The sequence below is a fragment of the Diorhabda sublineata genome, chromosome 3 (assembly GCF_026230105.1).
Source record: "Diorhabda sublineata isolate icDioSubl1.1 chromosome 3, icDioSubl1.1, whole genome shotgun sequence".
Classification (NCBI taxonomy): Eukaryota; Metazoa; Arthropoda; class Insecta; order Coleoptera; family Chrysomelidae; genus Diorhabda; species Diorhabda sublineata.
The window spans coordinates 29,664,092-29,681,510 of NC_079476.1; the positions used below are offsets into that span (position 1 = coordinate 29,664,092).

The following is a 17,419-nucleotide window of genomic DNA, read 5'->3' on the forward strand; positions in this document are numbered from 1 at the left end:
TTAGTCGATTGGAATTTTTCTTCATTTATTGTTATTTTTTTCTGTCATTATATATGTAGTATAGAATTATTTGATTTTTGGGGTTTGGTGTCATTTTTGTGGTTACATGCTATTCATTATTTTAGATCTTACTTTTTGGTTTTAAATCTTATTTTATTCCTCTTTAATGCCTCGGAAGAAAAAACCCCGTGTAGCACGAAAAAGAATCTTCGGTTCACGCAAAGATGAGAAGACAACAGCAAGCAGCAAGCGACAAAGTGTTTTTAGAGCAGCTGGAATTCCTCTTCAGGTACAAGCTCGTTTAGAAAGACAAGCTAGGCTGCAGGCAGCTACAAGAGCGATAGAAACGCCAGAACAACCGCAGACTAGAAGAAATAGTAGAAATGCAGAAGACCACGCGGCGTCGAAATTTTATGCGTATTTAATCATTTAATGGTACTAGGTATCAATATGATCCTTCAATTTAATATCATAATCATCTTTTGATTGGCTCAATGAATAAAAAATGTCACTATTGCGATGCTTTTAAATGGAAAGATGAAACTATTGGAATGTGCTGTTCCAGTGGTAAAGTTTCACTTCCATTGCTTGGTGAACCAGAAGGGCTTTTAAAAACTCAATTGTCAAGTATTACGGATGAGTCAAAGCAATTTTTAATCAAATTACGGAAGTATAACTCTTGCTTTCAATCATAATGATTCATTTATATTGTAATGATCTCTTTTCTTTATTTAATAGATTCAATGCAAGCGAAGCCGCGGGTAAAAGCTAGTATTGAGTTAATTTAAAAACGTAATGTTGTAGACGTTTGTTTTATTACCCTCCATATATTATATATTTAATGTAAAATCTTATGACTTATAAGAATACTCGTATAATTAATTCTTCTTCTTCAACTACTTTACACTTTGCAGCGTGTAGGTGTTCTCTTATCCAAAACTTCTAATCTATTATCTGAAGGCACCCTTCTTCTGCACGACGAAAATTGTTACCGCTCCCTGATTGCCACACCAGTTTCTTATATTCCGTAGCCAGGAATGTTGTTTACGCTCCGGTCCTCTCCTTCCGTCGATGTTTCCGTCAGTATGAGCTTAAGAGTTGAATATTTCGGTCCTCGCAGGATGTGTCCCAAATAAGATACTTTTCGTTGTTCAATTACCGCGATCAGTTCTCTCTCCACACCCACTCTCGTCAGTGCTTCTTCATTCGTCATGTGCTCGGTCCATGGGATCCATAGAAGTCTGCTCAACAGCCACATTTCCATTGCTTCTATTTTGTTTAAGGATCTCACTTTCAGGGACCACGTCTCCGTACCATACAAAAGGATTGGCCAAATATAACATTTTATCACCCTCAATCTAAGGCTTCTCGGCGGATTAGGAATTTATAAAACTTTGTAAAAGGTGATTTTGCAATTGCTATCCGAGTTTTAACTTCCTCGTCGCAATCCCATTTTTTATTTAACATACATCCAAGGTATTTAAATTTATTGACTCTCTCTATGCTATTTCCATTGACAAGTAATTGAGCTTCGCCGTGTTGTTGTCTGATTATGACCATTAGTTTGGTTTTATGCGCATTTATTGTGAGTCCGTGCTTGGTTCCAATTTGGTTGATAGAATCGACCAGCTCTTGTGGATCTTCTACGGTGTTGGCTAATATCGCAGTATCGTCGGCATACCTAATATTATTTATGAGAGTTCCATTTACTATAATGCCTTTTTGATGACATTTAAATGCCAGCTGAAAAATTCGGTCTACGTATATGTTCAACAGGATGGGTGAGAGTATGCATCCCTGACGGACTCCCCTAAGTATCTGAAGGTGTTCCGTAGTTAGAGAGTCACTAGTTTTCTGTTCCGCTGTTTGATCTGCATACAGCTTTTGTATTATTTTGATAATTTACTATCCATCATTAATAATTTCTGACGCTGTTTTTAACAATTGCTAACCATCTTATTTTGCTCCTTACCAACGGACACTTTTCGATACACTGAGATGGTTCCCCTTACCTCTACACTCCATAATTGCAGAAATCTTAGCCGTGAAATATTTGGCATCATTTATTTAAATTGTCTAGTCATTTTAATCAACAAAAATATGGTGAGTAATTAATCTCTATAAGTAGAAAATATCAATTTAAGTCACCCCCAACTTTCTCAGATGTATTAAAATTTTTAATGACAAAATGTGAGCATTTTTTAAATTACTTAATTAAGATTTACTTTTCTGTTTGTATGGTCTTGTTATTGTAACGGATAGTTGTTAGCTCTATAATAATAAGTAATAGAAAGCGATATTGATCAATTGGAATTCTGCAATAAAAATTTATTGTTAACCGAACATGACGTTCTTGTAAATTAACATTTTAATACTACTATTCGATGTATAGTTTACGAGTGATCAAATATGATCCGAATTGAAAAGTAACCATTTATAGATTTTTGGGGCAACGAATGGTAGTACAGCACCATGTCTACGTCAACTGGAAAAAATCCATTAAAATAGCCGATACTATGAAACTACTGATCCGAGGAAGTGAAAAAGTTTTGTTAGGATATTTTTATTTGATAAGTAGGATTAATTTTATAAGGGGGTTGGTTTATTTTTGGAATGGCATATTTTTCATTTGACTTGCACTTTTTCCATTTCATCATATTTAAAATCATCGTTTTTCTCCTATAAAACTGATTTTACGTTTATACTTCAATGAAATATTTCTAAAGAAACGTTTTAAGTTTTAGAAAAATAGGTATTAAAGTAAAATTTATACCACAATATCTACCAAAAACATGGTTATATTTGACATAACAAGTTGTGTCCTTTTCTTGAACTCAATTTGACTCATCTAGCGCTTGCTTTTTTGTTTAATGGACAAGGAAGACAATTCACAAATATTGCTCGGAGATTTCACACGTTAATAAAGGTTCAGGTTCATCCGATCATGATTTGAATGTTCGAAAACTAACCTGGATCACGTTCATCGTTGTTCACAAACTGATCGATTTAATCGGGTCGTAGTCATATGATGTTATGATCCTTTCTACACAGGTACATTGGTAGGTAAATGCGATCAGCTAACGGGTTGTTTTATTTGTCTAAGGTTTTTTAACATTAATTCTTATGATCAGTGTCATTGATATGTTACTGATACTAGCAGTTTTTATACCTTTCGGCATTTTGGCATAAAAATAGTTTATTAGTATTAAACTATAATGCAAAATCCGTGTTAAGAAATAAATCGTTGATAACTGCTCAATAACACTTAGTACAACATCTAGATTCTATTCTACAACTAAATTAATTACGTGGAAGAATTAACGCACAACAAGTAATAAAAATCAAAAGTTCTTGAATATCATGTTTCAAATTTGAAATTTCTACTGAAAATTGTTCCGAATTGTTCTTATATCATGCCATTACCTCTGGCCAGGATATTAATGTACGATTTCTCCATATACATACTCTACTACAGTTCACCTCCAGTCTCTGAAGACGGTAACTTGGTTATCAAAACGCACGTCAGGAATTGTGAGCGTTGGTGTAGTGGTGAGTAAACAGTGTGTTTAGTATGTACTTGATTGTAATGTATGCAGCTTAAACGTGTATTCAACGAACAATTTTCAATAAATATTATAGATTTATTAAAAATTATAAATATAAAGGTTCTAAATTGACTTAATTTCAATATTACCCGGTTACTATCTAGAATAACATGTTTGGTTGACTAATTTCCGATTATATATAATAACCTTCAGGTCCAGTCAGATATCAGCCTTCATTGCTTCGGAAAAAGTTTAAGACATTGAAAAGACTTTACGTGATATTACATCGGCATATCGTGTTATATTATTGTGGTAATAAAAGGTGCTTTTGCAAAACCAAATGTAGATAAAAAAATTACAATATGCGGCAACAAATATTATACAAAACTATAAAATTCATGGGAAACAATGACATCTTTTTTATACCTATATGAACATCAATTATCCCTAAACATCTAAAAATGTTTCTTGTCATACGAGATACCCCAAAAGTCATAATATTCGAATTCTACATAAAAAATTATGTTAAATTTGAAGAAGATTTCTGTGTACTCTACCGAATTGTCTAGTTGATATAAAAATTTGAGTTATTTTCTTTATCTCACAATTTGTAATAAATGACACTAAATGACACTAATTACCTTAATTCAAGTATATGAAATATTACTAATGGAAAAATAGTATGTTATCCAATAAGAGGAGAAAGTTGAATACGCCTCGGGAATCATAACACGTAGGGCCGAAAATTCCATGCTACTAGAGCCGAAAGTGCGTACCTTCCACCGAGGTATGAAGAAAATGCCTTTTTCTATAAAGTAGTATAATCTAATTGGATGAAATGAGTGTACAAAAAGCACAATAATAGAAAATTAAGATACATGGTTAAATTTGTCTAAAGTGACCGTCATTATTAGAATACTCTAATTTAAAAGTATGGAACCACGAATATCTTGATTCACAATTCAGTGTATCCTTGATAACTGTTGTAAACTTCACTTTGTCTAATTTACATGTATTCATTGGCTTTAACCTTCTACTTCAACTTTTATTTTCGCAAAAATGGGATATTTTAAGAATGGCAAAACCTAGGTAAGCGGAACCTTTTTTAATGTTGATCTAATTTCCCAAGTAGAATTTAATCAAATAATCGTATCTAATTAAGATTAACAGATCATAATTTCCACATTATCCAGTTCACTTGATAGATTTGACAGAGAATTGGCATAATTGCCAGCCTCAAATCGGCTTCATATTTTTTGTCAGGTATTCTATACTTCATATTTTTATATACCACTAATTTATATAACTATAACTAAAAAAACGATAACAATGAAAACATAATTATACTTATTAAATATAATATTCACAGCGAACCTGTTACAATTCAAGGACCATAAAAAAATTGTATCCTATTCTCAATAACTTATCTGGCGAATTTTAAGACAATTTAAATAAATATAAGAAACAACTTTTACTATACATTCGATCTACATTAATTGAAAAAAGTGGAATTTGACCCAATATCAATTATACAAAACACAATCGCTAGGACACATAAGAATAAACTCTTACTGTCAAAATCATTTACATATAGTCCTATTGTTGGATAGACTAATTGAAAATTATCCTTTTTTTATATTACAAAATTATAATTTCCATTGTTCAAAACTAAAAAATACGAGGTCTGGCTATTAAACAACAAGACTGGTAACGAAGAGTTTTATTATAAAAATTATTCTACATTCGAATGCTCCCCTTCAATATACTCTCCTCCCCTCGCTACACACCTTTCCATAAGTTTTTTCTATTTATCGGAGCAGTGCTGGAAGTCTTCTTTGGTGAGGGCCTTTAGGAGCTCTGTTGATTTTTGCTTTACCGCTTCCATCGACTCAAATCAGGTCCCTTTCAAAGCAGATATCTTTCTAACCTTTCAAGGAAATCTGAGTAGACCCGTTGACGCAAGAGCTTTTGGTCAGGAGTTAGATTTTTTGGCACCAACTTCGCACAGACTTTTGTCATGTGTAATTCCTAGTGTAATATTTCTCTAACCGTTTCTTTATCGGCGTTTACAGCCTCGGCAATCATCCGCATGCTCATTCGACGAACTGCACGCACAATTTGGTTGATTTTGATCACTGTTTCCGTCACAGGGCGATCTGGGCGCTGACTAATGCGCTTACACCACTAAAAAACACGCGCACGAGATAGAGAATTGGCCCCAAAGCCTTCTTGTAACAATTTACAGCTCTCAGTTTTACAATTTAACGAGAAATTTGAGATTGATACGTTGCTCCTGTTATTCATCACACATGGTTTTCGGTACGAGAAAAAAACACGTTCGTTTTAAACCACTACTGTACAAATACTGTAATACTGACGGACACTTGTTTTGGGACAAGATATCTAGATACCCTATGCACTACTTGTTTTTCACCTCACCCGTCTAGGATGCCACCTAGGCGCGCAGTTTTGTTATTTAATAGCCAGACCTCGTAAACACTTTTTGAGATTTTTAAAAAAAATTATTGAATTTGTTTATCACTTTAAATCGATAATTAATTTGCAATTTTGCACAATAATTAAAAACATATGCAAATACAATCATTTAATAAGATTGTACCATTATTCTTCCCAGGATCTTAAGTATAAAGGAATTCCTTCACTAGATGTTTTTACCCACTGCAATCAGAAAATTTCAAAATGTTGCACTCTCATTAACGATCGATAAAAGTGCAATATTTTCAAAAATTCGTATCAATATCCGTGCCTGAATCTTTTAACTCGTTTTTTTTACCTACTTTGAACAATCAGAAAATTTTAGAATTTTCACACTTATTAAAAAGACAATGCAATAATTTCATAAATTTGTATCAATATCTTTGCTAGGACATACAGAATAGCATGTGAAGGGATCTTTAGGGTCGTTTTTTTATACTCGCTTTGAACAATCCATAAAATCATTACAATATCCTTGATAGGATATGTAGAATAGCACGTAAAGGATTATTGGACTCGATTTTGTTTGCTTTACATCAGAAATTTCGCGTGCTGGCCAAAAACCAATGACAATACACTAATTCAATCATTTTGTCCTATTTTCGGTAATTTGAAAGTTTTTTCTTCTAATTTAGGCTAGAAATTCGTTCACACAATTATCACACAAATAATCGTTTGAAATAGAAAAATTTCAGCAGCTTATTAACATTTCCATTCCTTAAGTTAACTGAAGACCTGTATTACTCCATAGCCGACTGCTTTCAAATACATACTCTTAATAAGTAAAAAAATTGAGCATTGTTAACAATCTAATTGGAAGATGATGTTTATACTTCACCTGACAGTATCTGTATTACTACATACTTCTCCGCGAAATAATCGATTCTTACCGCGTCTTATATGTACACAATAATTTATTATTTTTGTTGCAAAGTTTGTTTTATATCATGAATTAGTTTTTAAAACGGTTTCAACCTATTTCGGTCTCTTCCAAAAACCTATGACTTGACAGTAACAATCAATAAATTACTTACAACATGAACATCAAAATATAAATAGGTTCTAACAACAATAAATAATTTTCCCACAGTTGTTATATCTCAAAAATAAATAGCAGCCATCAATGAAATTATTATTAGATACCTTTAATTTTATAAATTTGTCCATTTTATTGTTTAGTTCTTATTATTATTGACAGCTTTCATGTTCCGATGTATGTGATCCATTTCTAAAAAGTCCCTCATACTTGTATGTATTTCCTTTTCAATAATTATTGAATTTTTATTTTTCATGTTTTTTTTTGGTTTATTAATACAGTTTCATTCCTTTTTATTCTATTGATGATTTTTTAATCTATTTTCCAAATACTGAGATGTCTGTCCTATTATTATTAACCAAACTATCAACATCAAAAGATTCATAATTTTTACATATTTTAAATATGATAAATTATTCAAAAACTAAATGTTTTGAAACTAAAAATGATTTATAAGAATTATTTATTATCATATTAATTTTTCTTCTTGTTTTATTTACAAATTCAAACCAGCTAATACTACAGAAAATTGTGACATCATTTGACATTGCTATTGAGGAATAGAATTCGATTAGAAATCTATGTCAATTGTGTTTTACGACTGTAACATACAACACCACTATAAATGTAGGAAGAATAATAATTTATAAATATCATTTGACTACTGAATAACGAATAAAAAATATTCTTATATTTCAAAATGCTTTTCAGTTTGGCAATCCTTCACTCAAATAATGTTGAAAAAATTCATACTTCCTCATTTATTTATTTGTAAACAACGTATAAGCCTAAGTTGATAATGGCAATATTGAGAAAATTCGGAAAAAAATTTTTAAGCCTTTATTCCAAAGAGTTTGGTGTTATAAATCGAAAAAATCAAAGTCATTTGTTTCCAAATTGTCCACACAAGGTTTCTCTGTTTTTTATGGCAGTTTGCAAATTTGGAAATTAGGATCTTACGCTTCTCTTCTTTGGAATAACGTTCAGATTTACAAACATCATAATGGTACGTGGATTATCGCCATATCATTGATGATGCAAATGACATAGGTACTCTCTGTCCTTTCATGACACGCTGCAGCTGATTCAGCACACAACACCAAAATAAAAGATATGAGCCTTATTTACATTTTTAAAAAAAGTCTTACTTGTAACTTCACAATAACTTCTTCACCAAACTTGTTAGGAGAAATTTTGTAGCAACGGCGCATACGACTTGATAGTTTTTTCGTTAAATTATGGTCTTAACTACATAGAACTACACTCTATAAAATATTTCTGCTCATAAATAGAGACCAATTTAATAACCCTTCAAAAAAGTACTACTTGTAACAAAAAAAGGGTAAAAAAAGGGTACTCATTGGTGAGTATTTTTTCTATTGTTTATAAGACATTAGCATTAATAATAATTGTTTGACCTGTGTTAAGCATCATGTAGGCCAGTGTTATGTATTGAAATGAATTCGTCGCAAAGTCATCGGATTGCACGAACTAGCGATGTTAAAACATTGGAAAAGAATAAAAAAACTCTAAAATATTCTTCCCACGCATCTAACTCTCTTCATCTTATTAAATATCACTCCAAATAGTTAATTTAGCTATAGCTGCTCTGATCTTAATTTTATTACATTCTTTCTTCCTATTTTTACTTCTTAATATACCAAATTTTCTTTAGCATGTGAAGCAAAAATACGTCTTATCGATAATCATACATTTTGCGCCTTCTTTTCATGTTTAGCACGCTTTTATCAATTGCACCTATATATTTATTATGTTTTTAACTGATTTGTTACACTTTATTTTGCTCTACTTTGAGTGATCAGATTAAATTAAAACTAGTCAAAGACTTACAAAAATAATTTGATCAAAATATCTGATTATCCTGATTGGATTCACCAGAAATATTAAAGAGTAAGAAAGATAGAGCTACTGGGCGAACTACATAAATCCTAGACAAACAACATATCTGGCGTTGTAATAAGGAGTCTCCTCCCTTGTGTGCTGTATCTGCTGTAGTGTGTCTTAGATAGTTGGAAGGAGAGAGAAAACGTATATCTTCTACACCTCCAATTATATGGCGAGAACCCACATACCATTTGGATGTTTGTGTGATGAAGACTGAAGGTTATTCAAAAGAAAAGAAGTCTAGTATCGAGTATCCAAATTTGCAATGTACAATAAAAGAACAAAGAAGCATTGTGTAGACAATTGGAAACAAATGGCTCTGTTTTTTCAACTACAAAACGTAAATTTAATTCTAAAATATCATAGAAAGCGCCCCACGCTTTTATATTAGTGACAGTAATTTTCTGAATTTCTTACCCCAAAATTATTACATCTGCAAAAGATAGACATGAGCATACTTTATTGATCTCTATTAAGGTTTATCATCATTTCCACAGCATTTCAATATTAGATTTACCTAATTTCATAATTACTAATTACAGTCAGTGCCTCATACGAATTAAATTATATAATTTATGAATAAACAAAATACCTAGTTAAAGCGATATTTGAAACGTATCTATTCATCTATGATTTCAGTTCTATTCTTCGGTGCTTGTTATTTTAATAACATGAAACTATACAAAGAGACTAATAATGATATATCATTGTTTAGCTAATTGAAATTATGATAAACTAAACAATGCAAACTTATCCAGTGATGTTATCTACAGCTAATTGATAATAAAACCCAAGGAAAATTTATAATTAATTTAATAAAAAACATAAAAAAGTAAGAACCTTCAGAACATTTAATTCACTATGTAGTCACACAGATAGATCCAAATCAGTAATACATTGAATAGAAGTCACATTGTCTCTAGTCAAAAACAATTCTTTACGGTTTTTAAGGCCACATTCCTAATATCTTCTTCTTTGTTTTGTGTCTCTATTCACACTGCCCCATTTGGACTAGAAGACAAAAGAAGCATTACATAAACTATTGATTGTAGTTTCAGCCTTCTTTGGCCACCCGTATATAGCTTTTGTTAATATTTGATTGTAGAGATATGAAAAATTTTAAATGTAAGTGTTCCAAACAAAAGGTATAAATTATTGACTTAAATTTTCTGATAATGCGATAGCATTCGTAAAGAAAGAAAAGATTATTTTTTGCAAAAAAATTATATAAAAAAATAGTATTTGGAGGCTCTGAATCTAAATCTATAGAGAATGGTGCAAATTCGACAATCTCCTCCCCATCATATCCTACACATGGTATCAATTCGGGTAACCCAGGTGTCAATAGCAAAAGTTGATTTTTTCTATTTGAATAAATAATTAATACTTGGAAAATTGTGGTCAAAATTACGAAATTCGTCATCCGTTTTTTCATATTTAGTTTCATAGTTATTGGATTCCAGAAGTTTAAAGATACCTTAATCAAATATACAAAAATACAAAGAAAAAAGTTTGCTAAAAGCTGTCCTAAATATGCTTGAAAGTGTTTATATTTCTGCATCTTATATATACAAATATTGTTCAGTTAATCTTTTATTTTTCTAGCTTTTTTCATAGCCTTTGTCTATGTTATTCTTTGGGCGTCCTCTATTCCTCTTACCATTTTTGTAACTTGCCAAATCCTTCTTACCGGTCTATTGCTTTCCATTCTACAAAGGTATCCAAACAAGCTGTTGTTTTGAATTGTTTTAATTACGGGTCTTATTTAATCCTTGCTAGTGATACCTCTGATTCTCCTACTTAATTTCTACTGCTTGATTTTTGCTTTTGAGTGAGTTTGTGAGCGTGATTTATTCTCCACATACCATGTGGTGTTTTTTTACTTTTCATTTCAGTAAGTTTCTCACCAACGCGTAATGAAATTTAATCGCTATACTTGTTCTTTCTTTCACAACTTCTTGTTTTCTATCGCTCTTTATGTCTACGTCTATATTTGTTGTTCCAACTGTATTTCATCTATTTTGATTTTGAGGGCTTCTTCTTTTTTCCGCAATACCATCATTTTGGTCTTCTTCTTGCTATTATCTATGATTATTAACATTAATACCTATTTCATGTTAATAAATTAATCTTCAATTCCTATTCATTTTTAGCGAGTAATACTAAATTGTTGGTAAAATATAATGAGATTTTATAACTACTTCCAAATTTTTTAAGCGTTTTTGTATTTGTTATTTTATATTATATTCCACAGTCTGTCCGAAAAGATACTCTCATAGACTCTCATTACCACGATTAGCTAATTATTGTTGTTTTTTAAAAAGAGATAAAATACCTATTTCTCAATCTATCGGAACTTTTTCCTCCATCCATATTCGTTATAACAACTTTGTTAACGTTTGTACACACATTTCTCCTAAGCTTTAGCATTTCTGATGTTATATTGTCATAGCACGCTAATTTACCTCTTTTTAACTTCTCTACTGCTTGTTCAACTTTTTTTGTTTGTATCAGTTAGTCGTTCTGGTTTCATTAATCCAAAACTATAATAAATGTTCATAAGCTAATACCAGTTTTCGGGCTTCTATTAGTCTTTCTTCTATAACCATAAGCTGTACAGAACAATAGAAAAATTATGAATACTTTATCATTTTATTACTCTCTTATATAAAAATAGAATATAGTTCTAGTTTTCGATACCTTTCATCGTGAATCCCAAGTTGGTCCTCTTTTTCTACATTAAATAATCTTTCAAATATTCTCTATTCAATTTTTACATGTCTCAGCACAACATTTTTATTTTATATAGTTCGATTTTTCCTTTTTTAATATTTTCAGAACTTGGAAGAAAAGCCTAAATTTTATAATTTATATAGTTTCCAGTAATCTTATTTCGTAGATATTCTCTTTTTATTTCTGTTTTTTTTTCTTGCATATCTAGAATCTACGATATTTTTTTCTACCAGTTCTACCACATACTTTCATTGCTGTAGCTAATATTATATACGAAAATTGACTCCATATCTCTACTATCGATATACTTTTTATTTGATCTTGTAAAGTTCCATTTCTATTTCTGTATATTCTCTGAATATTTTTCTCCTACTTTTTTCTCTGTTAACTTATATTAAACAATTTCAATCTTTATTTTTTGTTTATGTAAAATTATTTTCGTCTGATCCCCATTTGCCATTTTCAATTTAGCTCACTGTATACGTTTCGTGATATTCGCATGATTATACTTTTTGATATAATATATAATAATATTCAATAATAGAGTTTTCATCTCTGCTGCTGATCTCTTTAGTGTATTTAAGTAGCTCTTTATGTTGATAAACTTTATTACTATATAAAAACAATTTCTCCTATCACAACCATGTTTGAAAACTTTTTCCGACATGATTTTATAAATGTTTAAAAATATCTTCTCTCCACGTAAGTATCGGTATTATATTTGAACTATTATATCTTCCAAACAGATGTTTTCACACGCAAAGGTTCTAAAAGTAGAAGACAACTATTACTTAAGAGACATTTAAATGCTCAGAATCAGGTATGATGAACTGAAATTCAAAATTAGATATATTCCGTCTTTCACATCACTGCATATAAATATAAATTGATAATTTTAATTATTTCACTTGTACCGTAGATACAAATATTCTTATTGAAGAAAACTTTTTATCACATTTCAATACCATAAAGCTAATTGGAAATACATATTTTTTATCAACGATAATAGTTTCATTTAAGTTGTGAAAATGAAATTAGTTCGAGTAAAATAAACCTATCCTCCAATATCAATATCCATTTTCCGAACTTTCACAAAACTGGACTAATTACATGATCAGCATTTTTTAAATGGAATAGTATATTATCTCGTATATCGACTAATGAGATTTTTAAATTTCTAAATTATAGCAATTAGTTTTTATTCTATCATTTGTTCACCTCGCAAGTTTAACTTTGAAGTTACCTTGTAATCTTGATGTTTTAATTTGGCAAAATAGAAAGAAACGATAATTGTACTTATCCCACGCCCCCGAAATGAATGGAAATGTTTAATTATAGGCTTCACTTTGGTATTTATTATAATAAAAATATGAAAATTGGTTTTCAGTGAAAAGTAGAGAGTGTCACATAAACATGATCTTAAATATTAGAAAATGTAATATTACAAAAAAGTTACATGTAGAAATAAAATTAATTATCAATTATTTGGTTCATTGCACTTATCCTAACGTTAAATCTATTACTGCTAGGAGTAATGTTGGAATATTACTCTTGTGGTATGGTGCTAAGTTTGATTATCAACGCAGATGTTCAGGAAAACATTCAAAAGTTAAAAACTCACGAATCGAGAACTAGGTATGGCACGATAAATTCACTGTCCCGTTTATCATCACCTATCGTTTTGCAAACATTCCAGAACCTGTTTTTTTAAATTCGAATTTTATAGTTATTCCGACTTCTTCTTCACGATTTGGGAGCCTTGGCCTGTTCAATGCTACCATTCCAATATTTCCTATCACGAGATAGCGCTTAACAATCCCTTATTCTGAGCGTTCTCAAATCCGATATTACACCGTCGATCCATCTTGACATGGGTCGACCAAGTACATGGGGCTATGGAAGATGGTATTGCCGTTATAGTATGAAGTTTGGGCGTTTTTATTGTATCGTTCCTCTTGAATATCTGCAACGTCTATTTTGGCTTTTTTGAGCTCGTTAGTCAGCTTAATTAATCGTCCAGTACGGTAAGTCTGATTCCTTAAGTTCCAAGTGCTGATTCTCATGTCCAATTACCTAATCGAAACCGTAAACCTCGGACGACTATTTCGCTAACAGATTAGCTGGATCATTTTCTTGGAGTTTCGTGTGCCGGGTTCTACTATTGCTTTCAACCCTCAACTCCCACGCTAGGAATGAAACTGGGAGCTCTAAATGCTCACATTAAAATGAAACAAATCATATTCGATGGACAGACATGTTTAGGGCTAAGTGATCACTGGTTTCTCATTGATAATTCTTGTTTCTGTAAAAATTTTTTAAATGAAACCATAAAATCGATGGAATATGTTCCAGATACTATTGGAGAAAAACACATGTATATTCTGCAAGATTATAGCGACTGAATCTAATCTAATTGTAGGATTGAATGGAAACACCCAAGCTCACATTCAAATTTTAATTGCGGCTATTAGTTGTGTACCAGGAGATTGTACTTCATGTAAATTCTTTTATTTTTTCACTTTTATATTTATATTTCTCTTAAAAACTTGTATCTATTACAAATTGTAATATCATGTCACACATTAGGTATATTAGAATAAACTTTGCGCCACTCTGTATGAAATGACGCCCACCCAATTTTATTAAAATTCGAAACAAGTGCTAGATGTCATATAAATTCACATACAATATTTAACAAAAACAAGCAATTTGAAATAACAATTTAATTTAGGAGCTAAATTCATCACAGTTTTTGGATGCCACCATTATGTTGATTGTTTACAATTTTTTTTAATTTATATCATGAATATAACGTTCCTGTTTGCAAAATTTTACACAAAATCATAGAAAATTACTTTAAAAACTTTATTTATTAGAATATCCATTCAAAAATGCTTGAAGAGTTGTTAAATGATAAGGATGAAGCTACTATTCCTTTAGGAGGAAAAAGAGGATGAATAAAAACTGATATTTCCAAAAGGGCTAGTTGAAAAAATGTTTCATTAAGAAACGGTTGAATTAATGACTGCAAATATCAATAAATTTTCGAGAGTCACCAAAGAGCTACTTGTCAATTTCTGTTACAAATATCAAAACCTCTCGACATTTGTTTTTGGTAATATCAAAGAGATTTTTTATACATAGCTTTTTAATGGATTTTTTTGCCGGTGAGTTTATCACTAATTTATGGAGAGTCTATAAATAATTTTAATGTTACATTGCGTTATGTTATGAATAGATTGTAATTTAAAACTTTGTATTTTAATTTTAATTAATTAATGGGGCTATCTCATCAACTTATCTTTTTTCTTTCGAATTTCCTCTTAATCAATTTTTCATAATTAATGATTAATTCTGCTTTCTCAAAAATTATCTTTTCTAACCATTCTACTTACCTTGCTACATTAGAGGATCCTTTATCAGGTGGTGGCGAGGCCGTAGTTCCCGATGTTGTACCTGATGTAGTGCCATTTTTCAAATTTCGTAATTGGTGTACAGTTTTATTCTGAGCTGCGGCCGCAGCTGCTAATTGTCCAGCACTAGTTCGCGGTAGTCTTGATGATGAACCAGTTCTTGAGCCACCAGTAGTAGCCGCGAACACCAAGAGTAGGCACCACAAGGCACCTCTCATTGTATATTATTCACCCGCGCACTTTTAACACACCAGAACGGTTAAAAATCGCTACGCGATATACTGATGATGGATGTCAGTACCGTCGAAAACGTCGATAGTTATAGTCCTTACACCTGTCACAGTGGAGTATCGAGTCTGAATGAATCTAAATGAACTACTGACCACGTTTGGACCAGACGCGGCTTACGTTGGATGTTGGGGTTCGCTTGAGTTACTTCAATTCTACTTTCACTTAATAGTACTCGTAGGTAGGTTTAGTTTAGTATCTCTTTATGTGTATTTATGAGGAAGGTATCCAAACACTAATAGTATTTATTATTTTATCGATAAACTTAGAAAATGTATTGATTGACAAGTCGGCAAGTATTTTTAGGTTTGAATATACAGGGCTATTAAAAATTATCACATCAGTGATCAGTAGAATTTGAACTTAGATTAAAATGTGTGTCAAATGTGACAAAATAAACTATGTATAAAATGACTGACCTTAAAAAAGTCAACAGTGGAATTTCATGTATTAGTGAGTATCTTTCTCAATTTCGATTATGAAAAATTGACCTTAAATGGTATATTTAACGGTATCCAGATTGAAAAGAACCTAAATCTTTCGAGATACAAACTCTAGTTTACTTTCCTCTACCAAATATTTGCAGCGAAACAATTCGAACTAAATAATAAGTAATTGGTGAATATGATAAATAATGATGAAATAATAAAATTTTCAATGAAAACGTACTACTTTTAACAACCATTTGCAAATTTAAAATAATGCCCAAATTGTGTATTACGTTCATATGTAAATACAAATACGGGTTAAGTTGGTTATTATCCAGTATTGAAAAATAATTTTGAAAGTATTTTTGTTTTTTTATTTTACAAGTATAAACCCTACAAGTATTTTCTTGTTGAGGTACATGAGTATGAACAGAAAATAGAAATATATTCTTACAGTATTACAACTCAAAATTTGTGTACCTCGTACGAAAGTTCAAGAAATAAAAAATAATCTGAACTATTCAAAATACTCACAAAACAAAACTGATGGACAAGTTAAACCAAAACATAAATTATTTTTATAATGCAACATGTTATCTTTTGAAGGTTAATATCCAGTTATTAGGTCTTATTATCAATAATTTAGTTCAGTGAATTGAGTTTTTCGTACTTCGATTTTTGCAGATTCTTTAATGAAATATTTGGTGGCGAAATCTTTTAGATGGTACAGTTCTATTGAAATTGTAGTAAGTTTACTCAATCGGTTTTGCCCCATGAGCGATCTTGAATAATTTTTCATTTTTTTTTAGTTTTGAAAAAGATCGTTCTGTGATAACAACCGAAGCATTGTTAATATAATAGGTTTACTGCTCCTTGCAATTCTTAAATAAATTCCACGTCAGTTATGTGTCGTTCATTGTGAAGTTGGTCATTTTATAAATTTTCATCTTCATAACATAAATTAGAGAAAATAATTGGAATATTTCATCCACTGATGTTATAATTACATCTAGAGCATTTAAAAACAATCAACTTTTGTTGAAGTTTCGTCGTGGAACGATTCTTCGTCACATTCATAGTCAAAATGTTTTTAATTTAATTTAATGTTTCGCGGTTTTAAACGTCTTTTTTTTAATTTAAGTTGGTAAGCTTTCAAAAAATTATCCAAATAATTATAACACTGAGCAACATCGAAATTGATGGGTGAATAATTTTACTGACAATTTTAACTTAAAATATTATACCACTATATAAGAATGCAAATGAACTAAAAATTTTGTAATTTTCTGGCCTTGGATGCAGCCAAATTCTTCACGTTATTTTCAAAATTACTTATTTGCTTAAGAGGGTGGTCTCAGAAGTACCTGACCTGACCTAAACATAAAGATAACTGCTTGAAAAATACCTCTGTATTAGAAAGTACACACACGCCACCTTACTTAGTGTTTATGGGGCAGCCATCAATAGTGAATTTGTAAACATGGAAAAAATTGGTCATCGTTATGTGATACAATACTTTTATTTGAAGGACCTTAGCCCAACCAATATAAAAGCTAGCAGATATAGTAGCCATTT

General features: G+C 30.9%; 1 protein-coding gene across 1 annotated transcript in view; it reads right to left on the reverse strand.

Moving 5' to 3' along the window:
* LOC130441452 (angiopoietin-2) overlaps nucleotides 1-15,239 on the reverse strand; it is a 188,472-nt gene extending 173,233 nt beyond the window's left edge. Inside the window, exon 1 of the mRNA XM_056775150.1 lies at nucleotides 15,111-15,239. The gene's annotated coding sequence lies outside the window, so the exon portion shown is untranslated. The remainder of the gene's footprint in view (nucleotides 1-15,110) is intronic.
* Nucleotides 15,240-17,419: the final 2,180 nt, after the last annotated feature.